The following is a 24,126-nucleotide window of genomic DNA, read 5'->3' as shown; positions in this document are numbered from 1 at the left end:
GAAACAGGATGCTTCTCTCTCCCGGTGACAGAAATGGCCCAGAAATGTGTGAATTTCCAGTTTGTTCCTCTCAATTCCACCTCATTCCCTGCTTCTCTTTACTCTTAGCAAGGAAGGGATGTGAGGCAAGATAAACACATGCCTGCTATGGGACCGTCTCCCACCTGACACCCAGCAGGAGAAAAGTCAAGAATGCACATTTGAAAACTGCTTAAAACCAACTTTAAAAATACATATGGAGAATCTGCACACATAACCCCACCCCCACCTCCAGGTGAAAGGGTCACACCCAACCTCCTCTCTCACAGGCAGCTACTGCTTTTCTTTATGGAAACTTGAAAGTTTTCTCTAGAAGGATCTCTTATCTGAGCATTGACAACGGATTGTTTGGGATACTTCTTTCCTGTCACTGTAGAGGGCTGCTCTGTGCTCTCCAGAATGTTCAATGGTGTTTTGGGGTTAGAAGTCTTGCCTCCAGAAATGACTGTGTTGAGGGACACTGACACTATTCCCTTGTCATAAGCCATAGTTCCGCCACATCTGGAGTTTCACTCTGTGCTTTTAGGTACCCATGGTTAACCATGGTCTGAAATAGAAATGGAAACTTTCACAAATGCTCAAATCCATGAGCTGTAACTTGTGTCACCTTCTAAGTAACGTGAAACCTTGCTATCTCACTTTGTCCTGCTAGGGATATGACTCATCCCCTTGTCTAGTGTATCTACACTGTATATGTTACCCTCTTGTTAGCTACCTTGCACTTTTCGTGGCTATCAGGTTCACTGTAACCATGCAACAGTGCTTACATTCAGATAAGCCTTATTTTAAAGTTAAGTATGGCCTCAGCTAGCAAAAGAGTGCTGCAAAGGAAGTATCAGATCATAGCACACGAAAGGGTGGATTGACTCTGAAACTGTGTAGCAGTGCTCTGGTATGTGTGAGGCACGGTATACATAGAATTCAGAAATGAGCCACAGGTTCAGGCATCCACTGAAGCCTTAGAATATAACCCCTTTGGATGAAGGGGGACCATTGTATGTATAAGACAGAAGAATAGTATTCTCTTGTGTGTTTGTACTAAAAATGTTTTACCCTCTTTCGATTTGTTTTTTTTTTTTAATTAGTTGTCTGTTATAAATAATTCTGTGAGGAATGCAGGTAAGAACTCCATGGAGAAAACTCAACAGGAAATGGCTAGGCCACAGGGATGCACACTTAATATAGTGTCAAATATTAGTCAGCTCATCTTCTGAAAAAATCGTACCAATGTTCACTTTCCCTAACAGTGTACAAGAATTCTATAAACCCTTGCCAACTCAGTGCCTTCAACAACAACAACAATAACAAAAAACCTTTTCATCTTTTTTTAGCCTGAAGGATAAAAACCGTGGTCTTCCAGTAATCTCAGTTCTGCCCCTGTGCTCTAGCACGGGGTTCTGGAGAGAAGTTGCTCAAAACGCGCCCTCTCTGAGATCCTGTGGCTGGTATAGGAACTCCAACAAGGAGCTCTGAGAGGGCTCTTCTGTCCCTTCTCCTTTCTGCGGGCTATGCTCAACTTGTGTAAGCTTCTGTAAATTGTAAATGATTCTTCAGGAGAGGACCCAGCCCCTTCCAACAGCGTGCTGACGGCGCAGTACGTGCCAGAGCGTGGCTGCTGGAAAGCTCTCTGCATTCCTGTAGGTGTGTGGACGAGAAACGTGTTATCGTTTTCTGTGGCACTCGCCCCTCTGGGTGCTGAGAGGTGCTGTCTGCTTTCATCTGTGCGCTGAGTTACAGATACACATGATCAAATGAAGCCAAGACAAGAATCAAGCCTCATAAAACTCTTGCCTACAGCATGTACCAAGAAATGTTGATCGTGCCAAGACTACACGGGCTGAGCAAAGTCAGGAGTTGTGCAATTACCCAGCAGGGGTTGAGATTTCTGAGAAAAACAGGAACCTCATTGAAAAATCTAAGCACAAAATGAAGCCTATTCTTTTTTTTTTTAGAGGCCATGTTGATATTTCACTAACATGGACATTGGAAACCATGGCTTTCTGATCTCTAGGATTTATTTCCTCAGTAAAGCCCAGCATGAAATAAATTTTCCATTCTTGGATTTTCTGAGTGGCTCATTTTGATTCTAAGTTAAACCGAGATTTTTAGGTAGACCAAAGTGTTCTTTCACTGCCTGATTTTGAACATAGAGTTGTTTTGTTTTTCTTGCCAAGGATGTTGATTGAAAGCCTACTATGTGCCAGACTGTAGAGAAAGTATTAATGAGAAAGACCTTATGAGGACTGGTTGGACTTCCCATTAAAGGAAAGGAGATCCAAGGAGAGGGTCTGGAGCTAGGTGTGTGTGGTGGTCTCTAGCCTACGTTCAGGAACTCCTAGCCTCTGAAGCTTAGCATAATTTAGTTAGGGCCCGCAGGAGATAACCTAAAGAAAGGTCTTCTGGAAAGTCAGCTGAAGGCTTGATGCGATCACTGGCTAGCTACCCCATGCTGAAGAAGAGGTTTCCCTGCCGTAAGTAACACAAGACACTAGGCACTGGAAAAATAAGCAACAAATACTCACCACCTGGGAGACAAGGATACTACATACTGTGTGAGGCTACACAGGGATGACACTCAAGAGCAGTAAGACTCAGAAAGGCCTAAGTGAGGCAAGCTCTGTATGACAATGGGGTGCAGTAGCCATAGTTCCTGCAAGAAGAGGGGATGGATTTGTCTGAAATGTTTGCAGGTTACAAAGAATGTGAAACCTCTTTTAGGTTGAGGATTGGGCGGGAGTGAGAGTGCAGTCAGTCTCCAGGTCCTGTAAAGGTCAAAGAAGCTATGATAGCGTCTGTCAGGTTCCTGAGGACTTCCCTGTTTCTTTCCTAACAGGAGGACAAGGTTAGCATCAATAACATGGACCACGACTCTGCCACTTACAGCTCACCTAACATAAACATACCACCTACATTTGCTGATGCACTCTTGTGAGCTCTGTATTCTTTCGGACCGTCTGGAAAGCAGGACCTCTTCTTGTGATACAAGCATTCTAATCTGGGGAGAATTGTTTCCCTCCTTGTCAATCACCTTGTCCTTGGGTTTTGGGTGACTTAGAACCCTTTCAGGACTCCAGGGGGTTGAGTGACCCAGATTTGGCCAATCAGACCATCCTAGTACCTTGGCTGTCGTGACTGGTTCAGAAACATGCAAGTGGACCGGGCTCAAGTGAAACTTTGCTAGTAAAAATAAATAAATAAATAAAAACTCTATTTTGAAAGAAATTGCTAAGTAGGGTTGCTGCAGAATTATTCATAAGGTGTCCTTGCCCACGAGGGAGAGAAAAATAATGAGGTGTAGAAGACAGCGGAGAAAGGACATAAGTGGAGGTGCCAACTCAGTCCCACCAGAAATGGTGAAACTAGAATTATAATGGTCCCCCTTCATTTGCAGAGGATACACTAAAGACCCTCAGGGAGAGCCTCAACTTCAGATACTACCAAACCCTAGATCTGATATGTTTCCCCTCTAATGCCTAGTCATCCATGATAAAATTTAATTCATAAATTAGGGAAAGCAAAGATTAAAAGTAGGGATCTGGCAAGATGTGGGTGTGGTAAGGTGCTGGCTGTGCCTGATGGCCAGTGCTCCATCTGTGGGCCCCACATGGAGGAAGAAGAGAACCAGCTCCCAGAAGTTCTCTGATCTCCACATGCATGGCAGTCATGCACCCATGCGTCCACATGCACAGAATTAATAAATATAGAAAATGTAAAACAGAAAATAACCAATAATAAAATAGAATAATTATAATGGGAAAGTTTAATAAAAGTCATGTGAATGTGATCTCTTGCTACTTCAAAATATTCTATTGTATTTTTTTCCCCAGTGACCACCAATAGCTAAAGCCACACATAGCAAATCTATGGTGAAGGACGCAACTCTTGTGCTCTCAAATCTTCGGGAGAACAAACCAATACAGCTCTCTCTATAATTTATGGCATACGTTGGTTTGACTTGAGTTTCTTATAGCTAAAACAAATAAATTAAATAAGTAAATAAATAAATAGCTGACTAGCTAGTGGTCCAACAGATGGGTGCCTCAAGCCTGTTTCGTACAGTAAGGAAGCAGCCGGTATTAACTTGCTGGTAATTTTATCTACTTTCTTTTACCTTTTCTGCCTAAGTAACGACATCGAACTGCAGCCTTCTCATAGCTTTAAGATTATCTCCCAGCTGCCCTTACATGGTTGTGATCATTCTGTACTTTGAACAGACCAACCTCGTTTCTCTCCAAACACTTTTTTCTTCCCTCTGCTCGAGTCAGCCTTTGACTTTGGACACTCAGCTTAAATATCACTGCCTCAGAAAAGCCTTCCCTATGCCCAAAGCTGAAGTGTCGGTGCATTTTTTTCTGTCTGTATCATAGCCCTTATTTACATATTTTAAGTACCATTTATGATCTGCCTTCAAGACTACAAGCCCCTTGAGCACATGGGTCCTGGCTGTATTTTCAGGGCACAGGACAGGGGTTGGCATATTTTAGGGTCTTCGTAGAAGTCCATGGAATTCACTGATGAGCAATCAAATATAAAGTTGTCATTGGCGTAGGAAGGTGGAGCTCATTTCAGCACTTTACGTGGCTCACTCAGTCCTCAAAACAAACACAAGGATTTCTATCGCTTTATACCTGGGGAAGTTGTGTTGAGAAGCTGAGCAATTTACCCAGTGTAACACACCTGGAAAACTTTGTTAGGGATGTGACATAAACAAAAGACTATTTGATTCCAAATTTGCAGCTTTACCTTTTTGGCGACTCCCAAATCTCAACACCTTGCATTTCTAACAGATAGAAATTCCCGCTAGACTCTGAGTTGTCGTTTGAGAATCATCTGCAAATGTGTCATAGAGAGACTCTATCATTTTCTCTGGATGAGGGATCTTTGGGGACATCTAGACCCAGAATGAGTCTAAGCAGACATCCTAGTAGACATAGCAGAGGTTTGTCATGGTGGAATGCACTGTGAAAGAAATTACTGAGGTGGGACCAAAGGACATTGCCAGCCTTCAGGAGAAACACATCCGTGAGAAGAGCAGAATGGCAAAGAGCCATCGTGAGCGTTTCGTATGCAAGCAGCTGATGTAGGTGGGATGCTGAGGTGTGTGTGTGTTTGTGTGTGTGTGTATAACAGCCTCTCTTCGGAACAATGCAGAAAGTGAAAAGATAATAAGCTCACAAAAATTGACATGTGAATCTATAGCTGGCTATTGGAGAGCATCGCAAAATCTGAATAAACTCTTTACAGAAGAAAAGAAAAACTATAATGTAACAAAATGACAACATATAATAGGAATTGAAAGACTTATTTGAAGTGTGATCGTGTAAAACACCCTGCTGTCAAAGACTTGAGTTTTTTGTGTTCTTCAAGTTTATTGGATCTTTATGTAGACTTTCACATGGAAGAATGGAAACAGAGCCAAGTGAAGCTCTTTTATCCCCTTCTGAGAGAGCCTGCATTCATCCTTTTCATCATCAGTCACAGGAGAATAAAAGCCATGTGATATTAAAATAAGGAAAGTGAAAACAGCACCTTTAATGCTTGGAAAGGAGGCATCAGACGATGTTAGAAGTTACACGTGTGGACATGTCAGGTTCTGAAGTTTAGGAACAAGTACATGCAGACATGAAACCCCACTGCTTTGTGTTGGAAGTAGATGCATTTTTCCCGTTTTTTTCCTCTACTCAGAACATTGGTCACCCCAAAATACTTATCAACATCTACCAGTGGTTTTAATACTGCTCAAATTGAGGTGAGACTTATAACTACTTTATATTGTAAAAATATGCCACATAACCAGCATGTCAGTTCTCTTAACTCCAAAGATTATAACTGGGGAGTTTGTAACCTATGTAAAAGACTCAAACAATTATCTTGCTATTCCAAAACTATTTTATCTTACAATAACTTTAGACTGACAAAACCTTTCAAAGCTGGCATAGTAATTCACTACATTCTTCCTTGAATGTTGCCATTTTATTTAAAATAAAGATACAATTATCAAAACTAGGAGGCTAACATTGATAAAAATTGATCATAGAAGTATGAACTACAGACCTTAGTCAAGTCTCACCAATTTCCCATTCGTGTCTCTTTTTAATACAAGAACCCAGTCTAAGGTGCCTTTCTGTGTTTCATTGCCATTTCCCTTCGTCTCCTCTGATCTGTTGGAAAGGTTTTGCTCCCCAACATGGCAAACACCTCAAGCTTTTCACCTGCTTCATATCTATTGGTAGCACTCCACTGGTGCCAACGTAAAAGTCAAAATGACAGCATGTTCAGGTACCTTATTACCTCACTTTGAGCACTGCTAGTCTCACGCACCACGACTTGTTGGCCCTCCATCTGGAGGCTGTACACGTCAGCCATGGATCCTCTCTTGTGCCATGTACAAGAGGCCCCAAGGAGAACACTCTTAGCTGAAAGACTCCTCAAATTATAACAAGGATTTGCTTGTACTTGATGCCAACTGTGACTATATGAAGTGAATCACAGCTCTTTTCTTCATGAGGTGCCCTCTCTAGAATGGGAGAGGCAGATAGACAGACAGACAGACAGATGACAGGCTGTGCTTCTACTCATGCATTAGCTTAGAGAAGGACCATAATATAAATTGGTGCCCAATCAGAAATGGACCAGCTAGGAAAAGGTTTACTTTCCAGATGGCGAACAGGCTGATGTGCACGAAGCAGCTGACGGGGGAGGGGGGGGTGTCTGAGTGGGAACAGTTAGGTAACAGGCAGGAAGAGGAGGCCCTGGTCATCAGGAATCCTGTTTCTTTTGCTTCCATATTAAGAGCTAAGGAGAGGGAGGGTCCCTTTGCATCCTATCGGTTTTTTAGGTTCACTATGGGCATGGCCTCCTCTAAGAAGCCTTCCCTAATGGCTTTCCTTCCTTAGCTACTCCCTGACTACGCTGTGTCACAGGAAGAAGTCGCCTTCAAGGTCATTGAGAAGCTGGATTGTACTTTAAGCTGGATCATCGCTATAACCTGACAGCCTCTTTGTAGAAAGAAGGGCTGTTCTCCACTCAGGTCCAGTGCCAGAGCAATGCTGAGCCCCCGTAGCCTGGTCACTGTGGCTTTAAGGTGGCCAGACAGAGTAGGAGGATGAAGTGCTCCTCCTCAGTAGTTCCTCTGGAGTCAGCAGCACACGGACGTGCCGGGCATATGGTCCATGCCAAGCTGAGTGCTGGGAAGTTGCTGGATACTGGACTTCAGGTGCAGATTTTTGAGATCTGAAGAGGCTTCAACACCTTCCACCAAATACTTATTTTAACTATACGTAACAGTTGAGTGTGCTTTGGTAATAGATTTTCCAATTGCTGTCTTCTTTTCCTTTCTCTCCTGTCTCTTAATCCTCTGATCACTAGTGATTCTTAGGCAGTGACATTGTGATGCAGATGCGGAGAAAAAGGGTTCTCTCTAAAACTGTGCAGTTTTCCCTTGGCTGCACTTATGGCCAAGTTTTCTGCCTGGCTTCTAGGGTGACCAAACGCCTTGGTATTAGGCAATGGGTGGGCAGTCTGGAATTGAGTCGGGTGTCCCAGAAGGATTGCATACAGAGGGCAGGGATGGGGGAGCTGTGAGAGGGACAAGCATCTTCTGAAACAATTTGTCCTCCTTGTCCTTCCCTCTCTCAGGATGGAAAGCTGGTGAGGAGTCTTCACTGTCCTTTACCCTTAGTTTTGATGGAAATCGTCAAAGCAGCCATTCTCCTGGAGTAGAGCAGTTGATTACAGCTGCTGCAGCTTCTGGTGGGTTAAAACTCATGCATTTCCACATACCTTGCTGCTTTACACCAGATTTAGTGTTTTAAAATCCTCCCTGCAGTCCGGGCACAGGCCTTTTTCTTTCAAAGGGCCTGACAGGCTAGAGGGGAAGATAACAGCCCCCTGCCATCCGCCTCCACCAAACTCCCCTTTAACACTGAAGCGAGGCTCTGAGCAGAAGCTCTGGGCTTATTTTCCAGTGTCTGGTATCTGGTATCTCTGTACTGCCTTTGTGTCAGACTCTCCCCAGCACATTGCCTTGTTGTCCTTGAGGGAGGAAGCCAGCGAGCCTCTAGCTTCCTTTGTAACTTCCCAGTTCCTCTGCCCACAGCCTCTGTACATCTGCTCACCCACCCCAAAGACTTGTTTTAAAGTCCTAAACACAGGATTGAGTCTCTCATTTTCGAATGAAAACATACATTTGGGTTTGTGTCCATTATATGGGTACAAACAATTGAATTCTAAGGACCTCTACAAAGGTAGCAACTTTTGGGGTGAGGATCAGCAGAGACTCACCCTAAGAAGCCCTCACTGGACAAAAATCAGTAACTTAACTAAACACAAGTGCTGTCTCAAGAACATCTTTTCCCCTTAGAAAAATCAGTTTGTTGAGCTGTTAGGAGTTCACATCCTCATTGCCCTTCTCTGACGCTGTGTAGCCCTGCCTGGTCAGTGTGGTTTTTACTTTTTCCGTTCTTATCTGTCAAATGGGAACAGAAAGTGAGGTGAACTTCACTGGGATGTGAGGATTGAGTGAGATACAGTTTACTGCAAAGCCATACTAGCTAGTATTAATAGCCCAAATAGGCAGGTTGCCTCATTCTCAAGGTGTCTTTGCTTTCCAAGCCTCTGCTGGGATTGAGTGGCCAGGGACAGGGTCCAACTGCTTGGCCCAGCAGCTGTCCAGGCCCGGACACAGGTGTGGCCCTGACCACAGTGAGGGCGTGGCGAGCCTAGGTCTGGGCAGGCCCAGCGCTCACGAGGGCGGGGAGCTGGCCTCGGTCCCGAGCACGGCTAAGGGCGTCTGGGCCGTCCCGCGGTGTCGGGCCCCCGCTGTGGTCGCGGACCTAGCGCGGGGACCGGTCACGCGCCGCGTCACCGGAGCCGTGGGCCGGAGCTGGTCCAGGAGGCGGCGGGGGCGCAACACCGCCGGCCCGCCACGCCCAGGCCCTCATCAAGTGACCAGTCTCCCTTCCAGGAGAACACGGTCCTTCAGAGGGAAGCGCGCTCCAGGCTGCAGCCCCGGCGCCAAGCCGCCGTCATCTCCTTCCTGTGCCGGGTGATCTGTCGCCTCACCCACCCGGAAAAACATAGTCCGCCCCTCATGTCCTTGTGGAATAGCGCTAGCTGTTCAGAAGGCGCGGCTCTCTCTGACTGTTCCCTTGTCTTGCCCATGACAAACCCTTCAGGACCCACCGAGAGCAGAAATATACCCTAAAAGGAGAGCTCGAGAGAGAAGAAAGAGAGGAAGCCGAGAGGAAGGGAGAGGCGAGGCCGGCGGAGGGACACCAAGACGTCCTCGCAGTGCGCACGCGCACCGCGAAGAACGAGTTCCGGTCTGGCCGAGGCCTGACTCCTAAAAATAGCCCCGGTGTGGGGATCCGTGCGCGGATGTCCCGGCGAGTCCCGGGCTGAAGGAGGCGGCTCCGGGCGGCGCGGAGTGCTGTGGCGGGCCGGGCCGGGGCTGCGGCGTATGCGCGCCCGCCGGCTGTAGCGGAGACTCGGTGAGAGGCCGCGGGTGGCGGAGATGTGGCGGCGGCTGGGAAGGGGGTCGGGCCGTGCTGGGAGCGGGGGGACGCTGCAACGGAGAGGGGGGGCGGCGAGGCCGAGGAGGGGTACCCGCGGGGCTCCTGGGACCGGGGAGAGGCTGGGCGCCGGGCGGCGGGGCCCTCGGGAAAACGGAGGGGCGCGGCCCCGTGCTGTGGGGGCGGGGTGCCTCGGGGCGAGCCCGGGGGGCGGCGGGCGCGGCGGCGGGGGCCCGCCGGAGCCGTCGTGAGTCTCCTCCCTGGGCGCGCCACCTCTGGGGCCCCCCGCCGCGCCGCCCCGCTCCTCCCTGAAAGTTGACGGAGTTCCCAGGGGGCTGCGGAGCCACTCGGTCCGTTCCTCCAGCATCGCGAACCTCGGGGTCTCCCCGTTCGGTAGACAGTCAGTACGGGGGGCGTCCGGCCCTGTGGTCGCACTTAAAGTTCCCCCGCTTCTGCTTCGTGGGGAAGGTTGGTTCGCTGGGGCGGGAGGTAGGGGTCTGAACTCTGCCGCGGTGATGTCGGTGGTAGGGTGTGTGTCCGGGGCTGGCCCGGGCGGTGGCCGGGTTCGAGCACCTGCGGGTGCGGGGAAAGAGGACTAGGGGCTGCTGAAGGGACCCGCTCCTTGCAATTGGGTAGATCCCGCCGCACAGGGGGCGCAGGGTGTGATGGAAACTTTGCTTTTGGGTTCGATGTCATCTGTTTTTTGGACAGTTGAGGATTAAAGATCTGTGATATTGCAGGCAAGTTTGGGAAAGGTGAGCATTTCTGAATTAGCATTTCCTCCCTCTCCCTGGGAAAGTTTAACTATCAAATTCTTGCTCGCTCGGATCTTAAATAGGTCCCTGAGCTCTGAAGCTCCTGTCATCGTGATCCAGAAGGGAACTGAGTGTAGACTGAATACACCATCGTCTTAACCTGTGTGTTAGTTTACTGTGAAATTGGGATTCCAGAAATTGAAATTAGAAAGACCTGCTGTGAACTGTTGACAACTGTATACATATTTTAAAAACTAATATTGTATAACAGTTTTCAGATTTGTAGCGCAGCACATTGTGTTTCTTTTATGTCTTTCTTGTAACATCCACTACTGTATGACAGTGAGGTTCCCTAAAGCAGTAATTAGGTGTATATTACACAAGAGTACTTTCCCTTTAAGAATCCAGCTGCGTTGTTTTGGCAACTGCTAAGTAGTCTAGTTGTCAGTTTTAAAATCTATGTTACCTTGGCAGTACTTGGACAGTCTGAGGAAAAGGTAAACAAAGTAGTGTTTTGTTTTTTTTTTAAAACATACTAAAATGACACTTCTTTTCCTGTAAATTTAGGAAATGAGGATGAAGTAACTGTTAATGCCATTATGATATTTGTATTGGTTTTTTTATATGTTTTTGGACAGCTCTGCCTTTTTTTTTAATGGCAACTTTTAGGGAGACATTCTCCCTTAAAGATGATTTATAGTAAATGTAGTATAATATTATATAAATAGAATGTTTACTGGGACACATCTGTGTGTTGTCTAAGACAGTAACTTAAGTATTTGTTGTTGCTTCATTGAGTTGGAATTACTTTTACTTTAATTATTGCTGCAAAAGTTGAGAGGATAATGTTAAAATCGTGAAAGCACTTTGAAAAGCTAAAACTGGCTATTGCACGCTTACACACTACATGGTAATAATTCTTGTTGTGAGAAAGTTTCCAAAGATATTTATGTGTTAAAACAGTCAATGTTTGTGAAGAATGGTGACTTCTAAATTCAACTGTACTTCCCTATTTCCTTCAATTCATACTGTTGCTACACAAGATCATAGTCTTTCATGAAGGTAAATTGCACTTGGCTCACCCTCTAAGATTTTAAATTGAAGAACTAGAGACTGACCAAAGAAAGGGATAGCTTTCTGAGGCTTAAAAATGATTGTAATGTCAGTATTTGAATTATGGTTTGAGAACAATTTAATTCTCTATATGGTTTTTATGTTTTCACTACAGGGAAATGACAAAGGGTTTTTGGTTTTGTGTTTGTTTTTCTTTATTTTGGTTTTTGTAAATGTAATTGGAAATAAAGTTTTTTAAATGTTGAGTTGTTTCAGATGCTGATTCTGTTTTTTTTTTTTTTCTTTCTCTCTTTTCACTGCAGCTTTATATTTGAAGGTGAAGTTTGCTAGTGTAGTTAAATCTTAGTAGGTTATCTTATGATTTAGGAGGGGTCCACAGTCAGATTTGTTTTGGGGAAGTAGCATGCTTGTCAGTCTGTTCGGAAAACCCTCAGTTTTCTCTTGCATCTTTTAGTTTGATAAGAAGAGGATTTCATTCTAACCCTCGTGGATGAAATCATGGATTTTCTGAGGCACTTAAATTTCAAACATTGTTTCTTATATCACACTCCCCCTTTAAAGATAAGCTCAAGGTTCCTAGGAATGTTACAAAGTCTAGTGCTAAGCTTTTTAGTACTGAAGGGATAACGAGAATACTGCTTTGTGGGTTGAAAATGATTACTATTGCCTTTTCCCAAGAGTAAAAAGATCTGTAAATGTGGTCTCTATAGATTGAGACATGATTTCATTTCCAGTTTAAGTAGTTAAGGAAGAGTAAATAGGGAAATTGAATGAATGTTTAAGATAATCTCATGAAAGGATTCTGATTTGCAAACCTTGAAGAAAGGCTGTTTGATTTTTTTAAAAGTCAGTTCTTGATTTAGATGCTAACTTTACTACTAACAAAATTAATGAAATAACATCAATAAAATGGCAAAAAGAACTGTGCCACCTGTCCCGTGGCAGTAGAATTTAAATGAGGCGAGTTCATAGATCTCTGCTTGAGCTTTGATGCACAAGAATGCATGCTACCCAGTCTCCTTCCTTCCTGCTTCCATGGATCTTTTTCGGTGGCCGTTTTGTATGTAAGCTAGTGTGAGAAAGCTCTGTGATACAAAGGACTTGGTACAGGAAAACCTCATGTATGTATTTTGAAAAAATATCCCAGTGCCAGTGTCAGTTCACGCTCAGATCATCGTACAATGTTCACTGGATTAGTTTACTTTAGGTTTTGATCTGCAATTGTGACTTCTAGTCTTGCTCTCCCCTAATTTTGTTTAGAATTAGATTTGAATATAAGTAATTTTCCAATTCTTCAGTGAATTAAGTCTTGTATTAGTTATCAGAGCTCTTTTCAAGATGTAGTCTTTAACATTTGAAATCAGAAAAAAAGTATTTAACTTTTCTGAAATAAACATACTTGAAAAGCTTTTCATTAGTAAGTAATCTATAATTTTTTCATATTTCATTTGCCTGGTCTGTGAGGCTAAATGACTTCATCTGTATTTATTTTATCTGTGTACCAATGATAAGTGTGCCCTCTACCAGTTTACTACAATTAAACAGTGTAAGCTCATTGTTAATTAGAAAGTATTACATTACAGCATAGGATCTGTACTGGCATTAATTTAATAAATATTTTATATTAATTTTTATAGATTTTAACAATATTTGTATTAACTGAACCTAATTGATAAATGTCACATTTAATTCTAATGTGGGTTGTCTTAATAGTAACCAAAGGTAATATCATACATAACTAAGTTTAAAACATTGGATTGTGTGGGTGGAATGGAATACCATTATTTATATAATGTTGTATGTAAGTAATTTACTAAAACTAGTTAACACTGATGGTGCAGAAACCCGAGGGCACTTTCTTTTTCTTTTTTTCCTTAAATATTTATTATTTTAGGTATTTGCATACATGTTTGTATATATACCACATGTGTGCCTGATAACTCTGACAAGGGCACTTTTCTAACATAGAGGAAAATCAGACATAATTGCCTTGCTAGCAAATACCGGTTAAGGCATATCTTTTCTTACATGGATCAAACCCAGGGTATCACTAATGTGAGTCAGGTGCTCTGTACCACAGCCACATCCAGCCTTCAAAGCAAGCACATCTTTTCATGGCTGTTTTGAATTAATGCTAGTTTTATTCTCTAAGCAGAAATACAGACTTTGTGGATAAAAAAAATCGGTAAAAGTTTTATGCTCTGAGAAATGTTTTCAGTAATGAATGGTGTTTGGTCCTTTTTCCTTCTTGTTTTGTGACCAGCAGTGTGCATATGCAGTTTTGACTTGGGTTTTGTTTTTGATGTGACTCTTTGAGCAAAGAACTACTTTCTGTTTGCCCTCTTAAGATAACTTGTAATGTGGGCTTACTAAAACAAGTTACTCTGTCTGGCATTGCATAATGCCGTGTTTGCCTGTCTCACCTTTGGTCCATACTCCCAGAAGTTTATCTACTATGTAAGATTGGAATGTATTCCTAAAATTCAGACCAATGTACCAGTTCTCTCTTTAAAAATATTTTACGTGTACTTTGGCTGCATATGTATGTATACCACATGTGTCCTCAGAGGTTGAAGAGGGTGTTGGATCCTCTGGAATTGGTGTTAAGGATGGTTGTAGGCCACCATGTGAATGCTGGGGATAGGACAGGTCCTCTCTGCAAGAGCAGTAAGTACATTGAATAACAGAGCTCTCTCCACACCTGTATGCCAGTTGTTTTAAAAACCAAAACCAAACAAAAACTTTGAAGGTGTGTGAAAGATCAGTAGAGGGGCTGTAAGGCAAGCTTAAGAGATTGCCCACTAAAATCAGACTAAGTGAAAATAAGCAGTCTACTTAGTGTTCTTTGAGAAGTCCTCTATATGTGTGAGGCTCATTCATTGTGTAAAGTACGAATCATAACATCCACTCCGTAGAGTTTTTTGAGATGATTTAGTAAGATATGTGAGTATAGTAGACTGATTTTATAGCATGCAGTAATTTACCCGGCACTGTTATTTTTCTGCTGCTGTGGCTGTAGTTATTAGTCAATGGCTTACCTAATAAGATCCTTCCATTTCAGACTTTCCAGATATACCTTAGCCATTAACCTTTGGTTTCTCTGCCTTATCCTAGACCAGCTGTGTGCTCTTCACTGAAATAGCCATGTGTTTTCAAGATGATGACTCCCTACTTTTTAACTTTCTAGCTTAGAATTCTCCTGAGCTTGCTGTCTACTTAGACATCCATTTAGAATCTCAGACATAATACAACTGAAGTAGAGCCAGATTTTCCTCTCTGTTTTTCCTTATTCCTCTCTTCCTTTTCTTCCTCCTCCTCTTTCTTCCACCATCTTGTATTTCTAGTGATCTTCCCTACCTTAGTACCTTATTTCATTCAAGCCAGAGAATGTTTCATTCTCAAATCTAATTCACTTACCTGCAAGTCTTGTTCTTCACGATCTTCAGCACATCTTTTAGTTCCTATTGTTTCTTCATTCTAAGTTACTGTCTTTTATGTAATTTATTCCAGTAGCCTCCTGTGAGCTCTCCCACCACCCTCAAACCTGCTCCCTCACTTTTGAGACAAACCTAGGCTGGTCTTGAACTTGCCATGTAGCTGAGGATGACCTTGAGTTCCTGATCCTCCAGCTTTCATCCCTCAAGTGCTTGTAACTCAAGGCAGGAATTGGAGGCAGGAACTGAAGTAGAAGCCATGGAGGAATGCTGCTTACTGGCTTGCTGTCCATGGCTTGCTCAGCCTGCTTTTGTTTGCTCATCTTTTTGTTTTTTTGAGACATGGTTTCTCTGTATAACAGCCCTGGGTTTCCTGGAGTTTGATCTGCAAACCAGGCTCACAGAGATCCTCCTGCCTCTGCTTCCTGAGTGCTGGGATAGAAGGCATATGCCACTACTTCCTGGCCCAGCCTTCTTTCTTTCCTTTTTTAAATGTCTGTCTGTCTGTCTATGATAGGAATGCTTTGTGTGCTCATCTACCTGCATGCCAGGAGAGGGCATTAGATCCCTTTATAGATCTTCATGAGCCACCATGTAGTTGCTGGGAATTGAACTTAGGACCTCTAAAAGAACAGCCAGTGCTCTTAACTGTAGAACCATCTCACCAGCCAGCTCTCCCCCTGACCCTTAGACAACATTGTCCTTTCTTAGACAACATTGGAACTCAGTGGCACCACCTGTAGTAGGCTGGGCTCTCCAAGTAATCAAGAAAATACTTCACAGATTTACCCATAGGAAAATCTGATGGAGGCAATTTCTCAATTAATTCTTTTCAGTGTCAAATTGACTATCCCCCTCACAAAAATATCCAATGAAGACACTTACACATGGATTATTTCCTTTAAAAATTTGTGTAGTGTGATTTGTTCAATTATCTCTATATTTGTGATCTTTCTCCATTGTCTGACTATGAGCTCCACAAAGGCAGATCAGGCTTGTCAGTCATTAACAGTACACTGCCTGCACTTGGAAGATGTTGACATTTTGGAATGAGTGTTTCTGTATCTTTGTTAACTTTTTTTTTCCTCCAGTGATTGAAATACTTCCTTGTTCATAGACTTACTGAACTACTTACTTATCCTTTAAGTACTACCTCAAATGTTATCTCATCTGTGACTCCAGTTTTAATCTCTCTTGATGAATTTTCTCTCCTGTTCTTGTATGCTTTCCAAAGCCCTGGATACATACATTATTTGCAGAATAAATCTCATTTTGGGGTATTGTAACTGATGCCACTCTCTCCTGCTAGATCAGGAACCAGGTCACTTATGGTCTGGATCCACCATCCTATTGATAAGGAGTAAATTCTGAGGGAATGATGAAGTGGAATTTGGTTGCCCTAATCAACTGAAATAATCAACAACCTATTTTCTCAACTAAGATTAAAAACAATTTCTAGATCATAAACCCTAACATGCATTTTCTGTAAGAATTAGCATATTTTCATCAGCATTGTAAAGGAATTTGAGAATTCTTGGGGATTAGTGGCATTTCCTGGGAGTCAGTTTGCCTTCTCATAGGGTGATGGTAGCCCTGCTATCTAAAGACTGTATTATTTTGAAATGATGATCTTATTGTTCTTTACTAACAAACATTATTCCTCTACTCCCCTTCATTTTATCCAGCTAATTTCACATGCTGTTTTAGAAAGGCTCCAATTTAACACAGCGTTCAAGAAACATACTGCCAGTTCACCTGTATTGTTAAAGAAAAATTTGAAACTTGTGGCCAACTGTAGGAACCTCTGATCATTTGTAGTAGTGAAAATCATTCCACATGATGAACACTTGACTTAGAAGTGGACTTTTGGAAATTAGGTGCTACTTTCCATAGTGTTTTGATACTGAAGACCTCTTGTTAATGCTGATACATTTAATTGATGACACTAATTATGAAAGGGAATGAAGAGGTTAGTAGCTAAGGTTATTTTTCTTTTCTTTCAGATATGGCTTACTTTCCGAAATGTAAAATTTTAGTATTGACAGAAGACTTAAAAAATTATTTTGGAAAACATTCCAGCTTTGCGAAAGCAAAAGAGTGACAGACACAGTGACCTCCCGTCCACCTCTCTCCTAGGTTGATAAGCTGTCAACATTTGCCACATTTGCTTGGTCACTTTCTTTTCCATCACTCTTTGTATTTGCAAAGTGACTATAGACTCTAGAAACATGACCTTACTTACAGTTAGAAGCTCCCTGATTACATCTTCTTGTGGGTTCCAGGGAATGCATGTTTGTTTGGTTAAAATCAGAAACACAGCCAAGACCAAATGTACAACAGCCTATATAGTAATGGTTAGAAGTGTACATTGCTAACAGTGAAATCATGCAAGAATCATATGCCATTAGCATGCACTGTTCTGTGATGCCAGGAACCTGCTCTCCTTTTCCTTTTCTGTCTTTTTGCCCTTCCCCTTTTGTCTTCCTCTAATTTCCATTTTTATTATTGAGTTGTTTGAGAGTAAGTTATGCACCTTGTGATCCTTTCCTCCTAAATGCTTCATCTAGTACCTCTTAATAACTGGGACACATTCTTCTATAACAACCATATGGTGGGTGTAAGAAATATAATCTTGTATTATTAATTGATAGAATTCATATTGAAATAGTTTCTAGTTGTGCCATTACTATTTTTAATAACATTTTTCCTGATGTGTTGCATGTAGCTGTTAATAAATCTTGCATTGATTAAATCTGAAACAGTTCTTCAAATATTTTTGGTCTTTCCTTAACAGTAGTGTTAAGGGATTGTCTGTCAGTTAAGATTTGTTTTTTGCCTCTTCATTGTTATATTAAGGTAATGGCCTTCTGGCATAGTCTCCTGGTAAGTGTTGACATGTGCTTCTGGAGGTAGTTCGATGCCCATCTGATGCTGCTGCTGCTGTTTACTTGGACTGTTGAGTGGAAGTTTTACCTGCCAGTTTTTTCCATTATAAAAGATGCCACCATCTCCTTTGTCGTTGTTGAAGCATCTGTTTCAGTTTACCTAAAAATGTTCAGTTACTGGTTGTAGTGTTCCTTGATGATTCTTGCTTGAGTCAGCTACACATACAGTGATTGCAAATGGTGTTTTTCTGTTCCTTCCCACCTTTTAAACATTATTCAGTGGGTACTCCTTTCCGTTGTAAAGGGATTTTTTTTTTTCTTAACTGTTTCGTTGATACCAACCAGTATGAATTCATGGGTTCTTTTTTTTTTTTTTTATCACATGGGTTTTTCTCAATTATTGTTCTTAACTCATTTTGAAAAATGTTTCAAACTTACCCACATTTGAAACTCTTTGACTTAACTCATTGTTTTGATGTGTTCTGTTTTATTTTTTGATTGCTTCCTTGTTTTGTAGAACAGTAAGATAGTCTGGGCTAATCTTACGATTTTCTTGCTGCTACTTTACTTTCTTGTTGCCATAACATGATTATTTTTATTAAAAAATTATCTTATGTGTATGAGTGTTTGGCCTGTATGTGTATCTTTGTATCACTTGTGTGCCTGGTGCCCAGAAGCCAGAAGAGAACCTTGGATTCTCTGGAACTGGAATTACAGACAGTTGTACCAGGGCTTCTGAGAGAGCAGCCAGTATAGAGCCATCTCTTCAGCAACACTTCTCCTCCCTCCCTTTAAGTATAAAGAAACCAAGAATTGGGTAGTAGATAGTTCGGAATTGTATTGTTTTAGAGCCTTTTAATTTGTCAAGCTAAGGAATGTTGGGTTTATGTTGGTAGATTTTAATTTGTCTTTACATTCTCAAAACTTAGAAGAAAAAAGTCCCCCTCTCTACCATCGAATCCAGGGGCTTGTGCATACCAGGCTTGCTGTCACTAAAGCTAAGTGTTCAGCCTTTTTAAATGTTAAAAATTTCAGGCAGTGCATGATTCTTTGCACTTGATACTTCAGTGGTTGTCTTTGTTTTCCAAATTGTGTTTTGAACGTTATGAGAGTAAGAATCTTATTTCACAAGTCTTTATATGCTCAATGAGTGTGTTTTATAATATTTTGCCATGGTGGTTAGCCATATGTTTTATAGTATGTAATATCCAAATGATTCAGTGTTGTCTCATATCAAAATTAATTCTCTGATGTTTGTTATGTTTTAATTTTGTGGAATCTGTTCTTTTAAGTGAGTTGCTAATTTATGTATTTGGTTTTAAACTTTATTATAGAATAAATGATAAACTTTTTCCACTTTTAAATATCTAATTGTGATTAAAATGTATAATCAGCGAACATCAATATGTAATCTTGCATTATAATGTTTTGTTCTTTACCAAATAGTAATTTTTGTGGGTGTCATTTTAATTATAAAATTAGGTGACATTTAAAACTTTATTAATTTTGTCACATGTTGTATATCCAGTTAACATTTTTTTTATGGAGGTTGAAATAAGTGCCACAATGTTTGGGGCAAAGAATATTTTCTTGAGTTAGAAATCAAAAAGACAGACCTTTTTCTAACTACTTTGTTACTTTGGTTTTCAGTTCCTTATTTGTTTCATTGAGTGAAGTGTGGGGAAGGTGAACAAGACTTGGCTTTCTTAGCTTGAGAGTGCTGGAAATAATGTGTTTGTAATCTGCTTTGATTGCTTGGTTTTGTTTAATGCATGCACTGTGGAATACTATAAAAACACATAAAAGGAGCAGTTAGTCAAGTTTCAGTGAAGCCTGGAATATTTAGCCCCAAGGAATTGATAGCTGAATCAAAGCCTAATTGATACATTTTCATTGCAACTCTTGCTCCTAAGGCTCAGGGAACATCTAAGAAGAGTGGGCAGCAAGGTTGTAAGAATCCAAGGACTAGGAATTCCATTGTGTCTCCAAGCAGCAACAGGTAAACCTGTGGTACCTTAACAACATGGCTGTCTAAACAAGACTCAAAGAAGTACAGAACCAGTAGACATGCTTAACATGGAAGGCGGAAATTTCACAAGGCTCCACTCATTACAAATCCTTTAAATAAGTAAAGATAGACCATCTTTCAAGAAAAACAAAACAAAAAATGTGAGGGGCAGGAGCTCAAATTGCTTTAAAGAAACAAAGTGGACATGGAAGAGAGGACATGCACAAATAGTAGTAGAAGATAAATAGGGACCAGATTATGGAAAACCTTAAACTCTGTTAAGGTATTTCTTTGTACTAACATCTTAAGCTTCAAAAGAAATTAGTCAAAAGGGTAATGCTTGTGGGATTGATCTAGAGCTCTATGGCAGTATGTGTAAAGTTCTAGGTGAGATTCCCAGAATTGTAAGACCTCAGATGTTGCCTGTGCCCTGGACAGCTCTCTGCCCCCGCCCGACTTTACCTGCCCATTGGGGGTTGGGGGTGAGTTGGCGCAGAGTCAAGGACACAGACCCTGGGAGCAGGTGGGAGGTGCTGCGGCAAGCTCACCTGAGCACTGCTGTGAACTCCTTAATCCCTCCACCTGCTCCCCATTGGTTCCAAGAAAGCGTCTCTTCTAAACAGCAGTTCCTGATTCGCTGGCATTGTTTGTACTGGCAATTCTCGCTCTCTCAGGCAGTCCTCAATTAGGTCCTCCTGTAGGAATGCTGGTGTCATAGGCAGTCTTCAATTAGGTCTTCTTGCAGGAGATGCTTTTGCAGCTGCACAGCCCCCAGTGTTTCCATAGAGGCAGCCCTGCTGTTCCTGCTACAAAGGGTGGGGGTGATTGTGACATGAAGTAATGGCTTTCTAGCAGGAGGTTTGTTTTGTATCTGGAGTATATAATGTCAGTGTCTTATTACTGATGTTAATCTGTTTCCTTAATTAAGGAGGTGTCTGCTGTCTTCTCTGTGAAGTCAGAGTTTTTCCTCTTTATAATTGATATATATATCTTCAGGGAGAATTTTTTTGAAGATCTGCTAATTTCCGGTTTCTCTTTAAACTCTCATCCATTTATTTTAGCATCTATCAGTGGGACTTACAGCACTATTTATCACTGTAGAATTTACCTAGTGGTGATTCTGTAGTTTCTTTGACCCTAAACGTTTATTAATTGACAGTCTTCTGTAATGAAGAGGCGTTCCTTTTCCTTCACTTCAATGTTGATTCATTTTTATTAGTAAGAATATTATTTTGTAGGTCATAGTTGATGTTACTATAAATCATGTTGCCCAGATCACTAGAAAGCTCCTCCCTTGTTCCTGTGTCATTCTGACATGCCCCCTATCCTTTTTGAACCTTTCTTATGAGAAACTCCAGGTTCATTATTTCTGTCTGTTCATCTGTCCGTCCGTCCGTCCGTCTGTCCGTCCATCTGTCCGTCCGTCCATCCATCCATCCATCCATCCATCCATCCATCCATCCATCTCCCCATCTCAACCAGCTTTTCTAGAGAGCCGTGACTTCTTGTTTTAGAGGATGGCATCTACCTAGATCATGCCAGACAGTGGCAGCTCACACCTTTTATCCCAGCACTGGGTAGGCAGAAACAGGTGGATCTCTGAGTTTGAGGCCATCCTGGTCTACAGAGGACAGTCAAGGCTGTTACATAGAGAAACCCTGCCTCAAAAAGGAAAACAAAACAAACAAGCTGTGTGGTGAACTGTTTTATCTCTGCTGAGTTAGAGAGGTCTTGCTGTTTGTGCTGCACTTCTGTAATGATTTTTTCTTTCCTCTCTTTTCAGCCTAAATGCAGCTATGGCCTTTATTTCTTTGTGTATTTTATCTATTTGTTTTTAATTTTAGAGTTAAAATTCAGGGTGGCTTGCTTACATATCTCAGTTCTCTTTGAAGTAATGGTGTAATCATTTTTTTCTTCTCAGAGGTGGTTGTTTTGGGCTCAGAGGGTGTTCCCCACTTGATATATATCAACTTCTGTTTTCTGTTTTTCTGGACTTTAAACTTTTTCATGTTTTGAGGGAATATACAGTGCTCATAGGTTAATAATTTCCTCTACTGTCAGTGTGAACTGTTTTGTTACTTTTAAGTAATTAAAATTTTTTGTCTGTTTCAGTGGCTGGAGAAAGGTTAAAGAATCTCAGCTTTATGATTTTTCTTTTACAACCATACATGTTCCCGTTTTCTATTTTGTTTTATTATACAACTGCCAGTGATATCCCCCCCCCCCTACATTTTGCCTCTGGGAGCTGTGTTTCAGAGTTTCCTTTTACATGGCACCTAGATTTCTTAAGTTACTCCTGTTTCTTCATAACGCCAGGATTTTGGAATTCTTCCTTATGTGTTCTTATCTCCCCAGACACTCTTACAATACTTAAAGATTTAGAGTGGCTTTTGTGTTTTCAGAATGGCCCTCGAGCTCCTTTGCTATCCTCTTTTCTACAAAGCCTTGTGTTAGAGCCCAGGGTCAGTTAGAGCTCCAGAAATCAAGTGCAAGGTTTTGGTTTTACAGCCTTCATTCACAGATGCTCTGCATTACATCTGCGTGTGTACTTCATTCTTTGCTACTGGTTAGTGTGTGGTTACAGTGTGTGATTTCCTTTTCATTAACAACAGTAATGTGGAGTGTTTTAGAGTAAGTTATACTGCCACCATTGGTTGCACTCTGAAATCTTTACTTCAAGTGGAGAATCCATTGACTTATACTGTCAGTTGCTATAAAGCTTTTAGTTAGGGAGAGACTATGGCTTTTACCTTCCACTGATGAGCTAGCTAGAGGCTCTAGAATGTTTTGGAGTAGAAATAAATAAACGAACACTGAATATTCTTTCCTCTTTCTCCTAGCATGTGCATGATAGTTATTAGAATCATAATGCTTTTTTTTTCCTGAAAAGCAGTGTTGTTAATTTAAAGGCTTATGTCCATTGATATAAATTAAGAATGCCTTGCTTTTACTAAAATGGGAGTTTTAGGACCTACTCTATTCAGCCAAGAGCTCCCCATGGTACTTTTTATTCTGATAGCAATCTTTTCTGTGGAATTTTCTGAAAAGGTAGCTTCTGATGTTAATCTTTGAAAACCATGTTATACTGTTCCTTCTGCCTTTTTTGTTTGTTTCAGTTTTATGGTCTTGAGAATTGTATGTTGTTTTCAATTTATAACATGAATTATCATAGTCATTTTTCTTAGTTTCCATAAGTATTAAGCAGACCTCATGGCTCTGCACTGAACAGGCATTCTTGTGAGATTTGCTCACCATTTCTTCTACAGTTTGGGCACGTTCTCTGTGGACTTTGTGGGCATGATGCATGGAGTAGAGTCCAGCTCCAGTGCCTAGTTCTAGTTCCATGTTACTAGAAAAGATACATCTTAGATTTATTTCTTCCTTATTGGTCACTTGCCAAAATTAATAGTTTTTATTGAGTCCCTACCACAAAATTCTTTTATTTTTGGCTGAAATTACCCCAAGGTAATTAGTTTTGATTCTGTTCCCTGAACCCTATCTCCTTTTATAGGTTTTATTCTTTACCCCTTTTATGTTGATTTAGAATAGAAACACATATGATATAGTTCTTTGCTACTAGGAGGTAGTGGCTTGGAAAGGATAACTTCTATTAATTATGATTTATTGATACATGTAATTCTTAGACATAGTGATGAGGCACAGAGTTCAGGAAGGAGGGATGTGCAGGTGATGGGAGATGCTTCATGATGCATAGTATCTGATCTGGATAGAAATTGTTTTAAAAACTAAACATGTATAAAGGCATTTTACATACAAAGACTTTGAGTAAAAGACTCAGAATTGAAAGAGTAAAAGTCAGAAGTATACAGAGTTCATGTTTTGACTAGAATGGAGGACTTTTCAGAAATAGAAGAGCTTAAGGGAGTCAGAGCTTGAGACCAGATTGTAGATGTTCACACAAAGGCCTAAATATTGAGTGTTGGATTTTGTTCTTCTGGTGAAGAAATGGACTTGGAAGTGGTGGGTCTTCTTTTATATGCTCGTAATGAATAACGACTAGTGCTTGTCCTTTCATATCAGTAGAGCTTTCTTTCTTAAGGAGTCAGTGTTTAGGGCTGTGGTTTACACAGCATAGAGCTAGGTTCATGTTTTGTTTGCTAGAGATAGATACATGTGTCATTGAAGTAGAAGGCATAGGCAAGGGCCCCTTTCTCAGTCTTCCCTCTATTCTGTTGTCTTCTTTGATCTCTTCCCCTAGACCACACCTAATTAGGCCGTCTTTTTTTTTTTCTTTAATTTTAAAAATATTTTTAAATAGAGATGTTTGGCTTTCATGGTAAATGAGTTGTGTATCATGAGTGATTTTTGTTGGTAGCCCAAACTTTTGAAAGTTTTAAATGAAATCAAATAATATGTACTTTTGTGGGACCTAATTACTAGCATGTCATTTTCTAGTAT

At 41.4% G+C, this 24,126-nt stretch overlaps 1 protein-coding gene across 13 annotated transcripts in view; it reads left to right on the top strand.

Moving 5' to 3' along the window:
- The first annotated feature begins 8,765 nt into the window (after positions 1 to 8,765).
- Positions 8,766 to 24,126, top strand: part of Mef2a (myocyte enhancer factor 2a) — a 134,737-nt gene continuing 119,376 nt past the window's right edge. For 3 of the 13 annotated variants that reach the window (XM_039080825.2, XM_039080839.2, XM_063265624.1), the window contains exon 1: positions 8,766 to 9,530. The gene's annotated coding sequence lies outside the window, so the exon portion shown is untranslated. Of the gene's footprint in view, positions 9,531 to 9,657; positions 10,020 to 24,126 lie in introns of those variants that run through there. The other 10 variants (XM_039080833.2, XM_063265619.1, XM_063265617.1 and 7 more) reach the window with 8 other exon arrangements.

The sequence above is a fragment of the Rattus norvegicus genome, chromosome 1 (assembly GCF_036323735.1).
Source record: "Rattus norvegicus strain BN/NHsdMcwi chromosome 1, GRCr8, whole genome shotgun sequence".
In the NCBI taxonomy this organism is placed as follows: domain Eukaryota; kingdom Metazoa; phylum Chordata; class Mammalia; order Rodentia; family Muridae; genus Rattus; species Rattus norvegicus.
The sequence above is the reverse complement of the archived record's forward strand: the minus strand, read 5'-3'. Positions and strand labels throughout refer to the sequence as shown.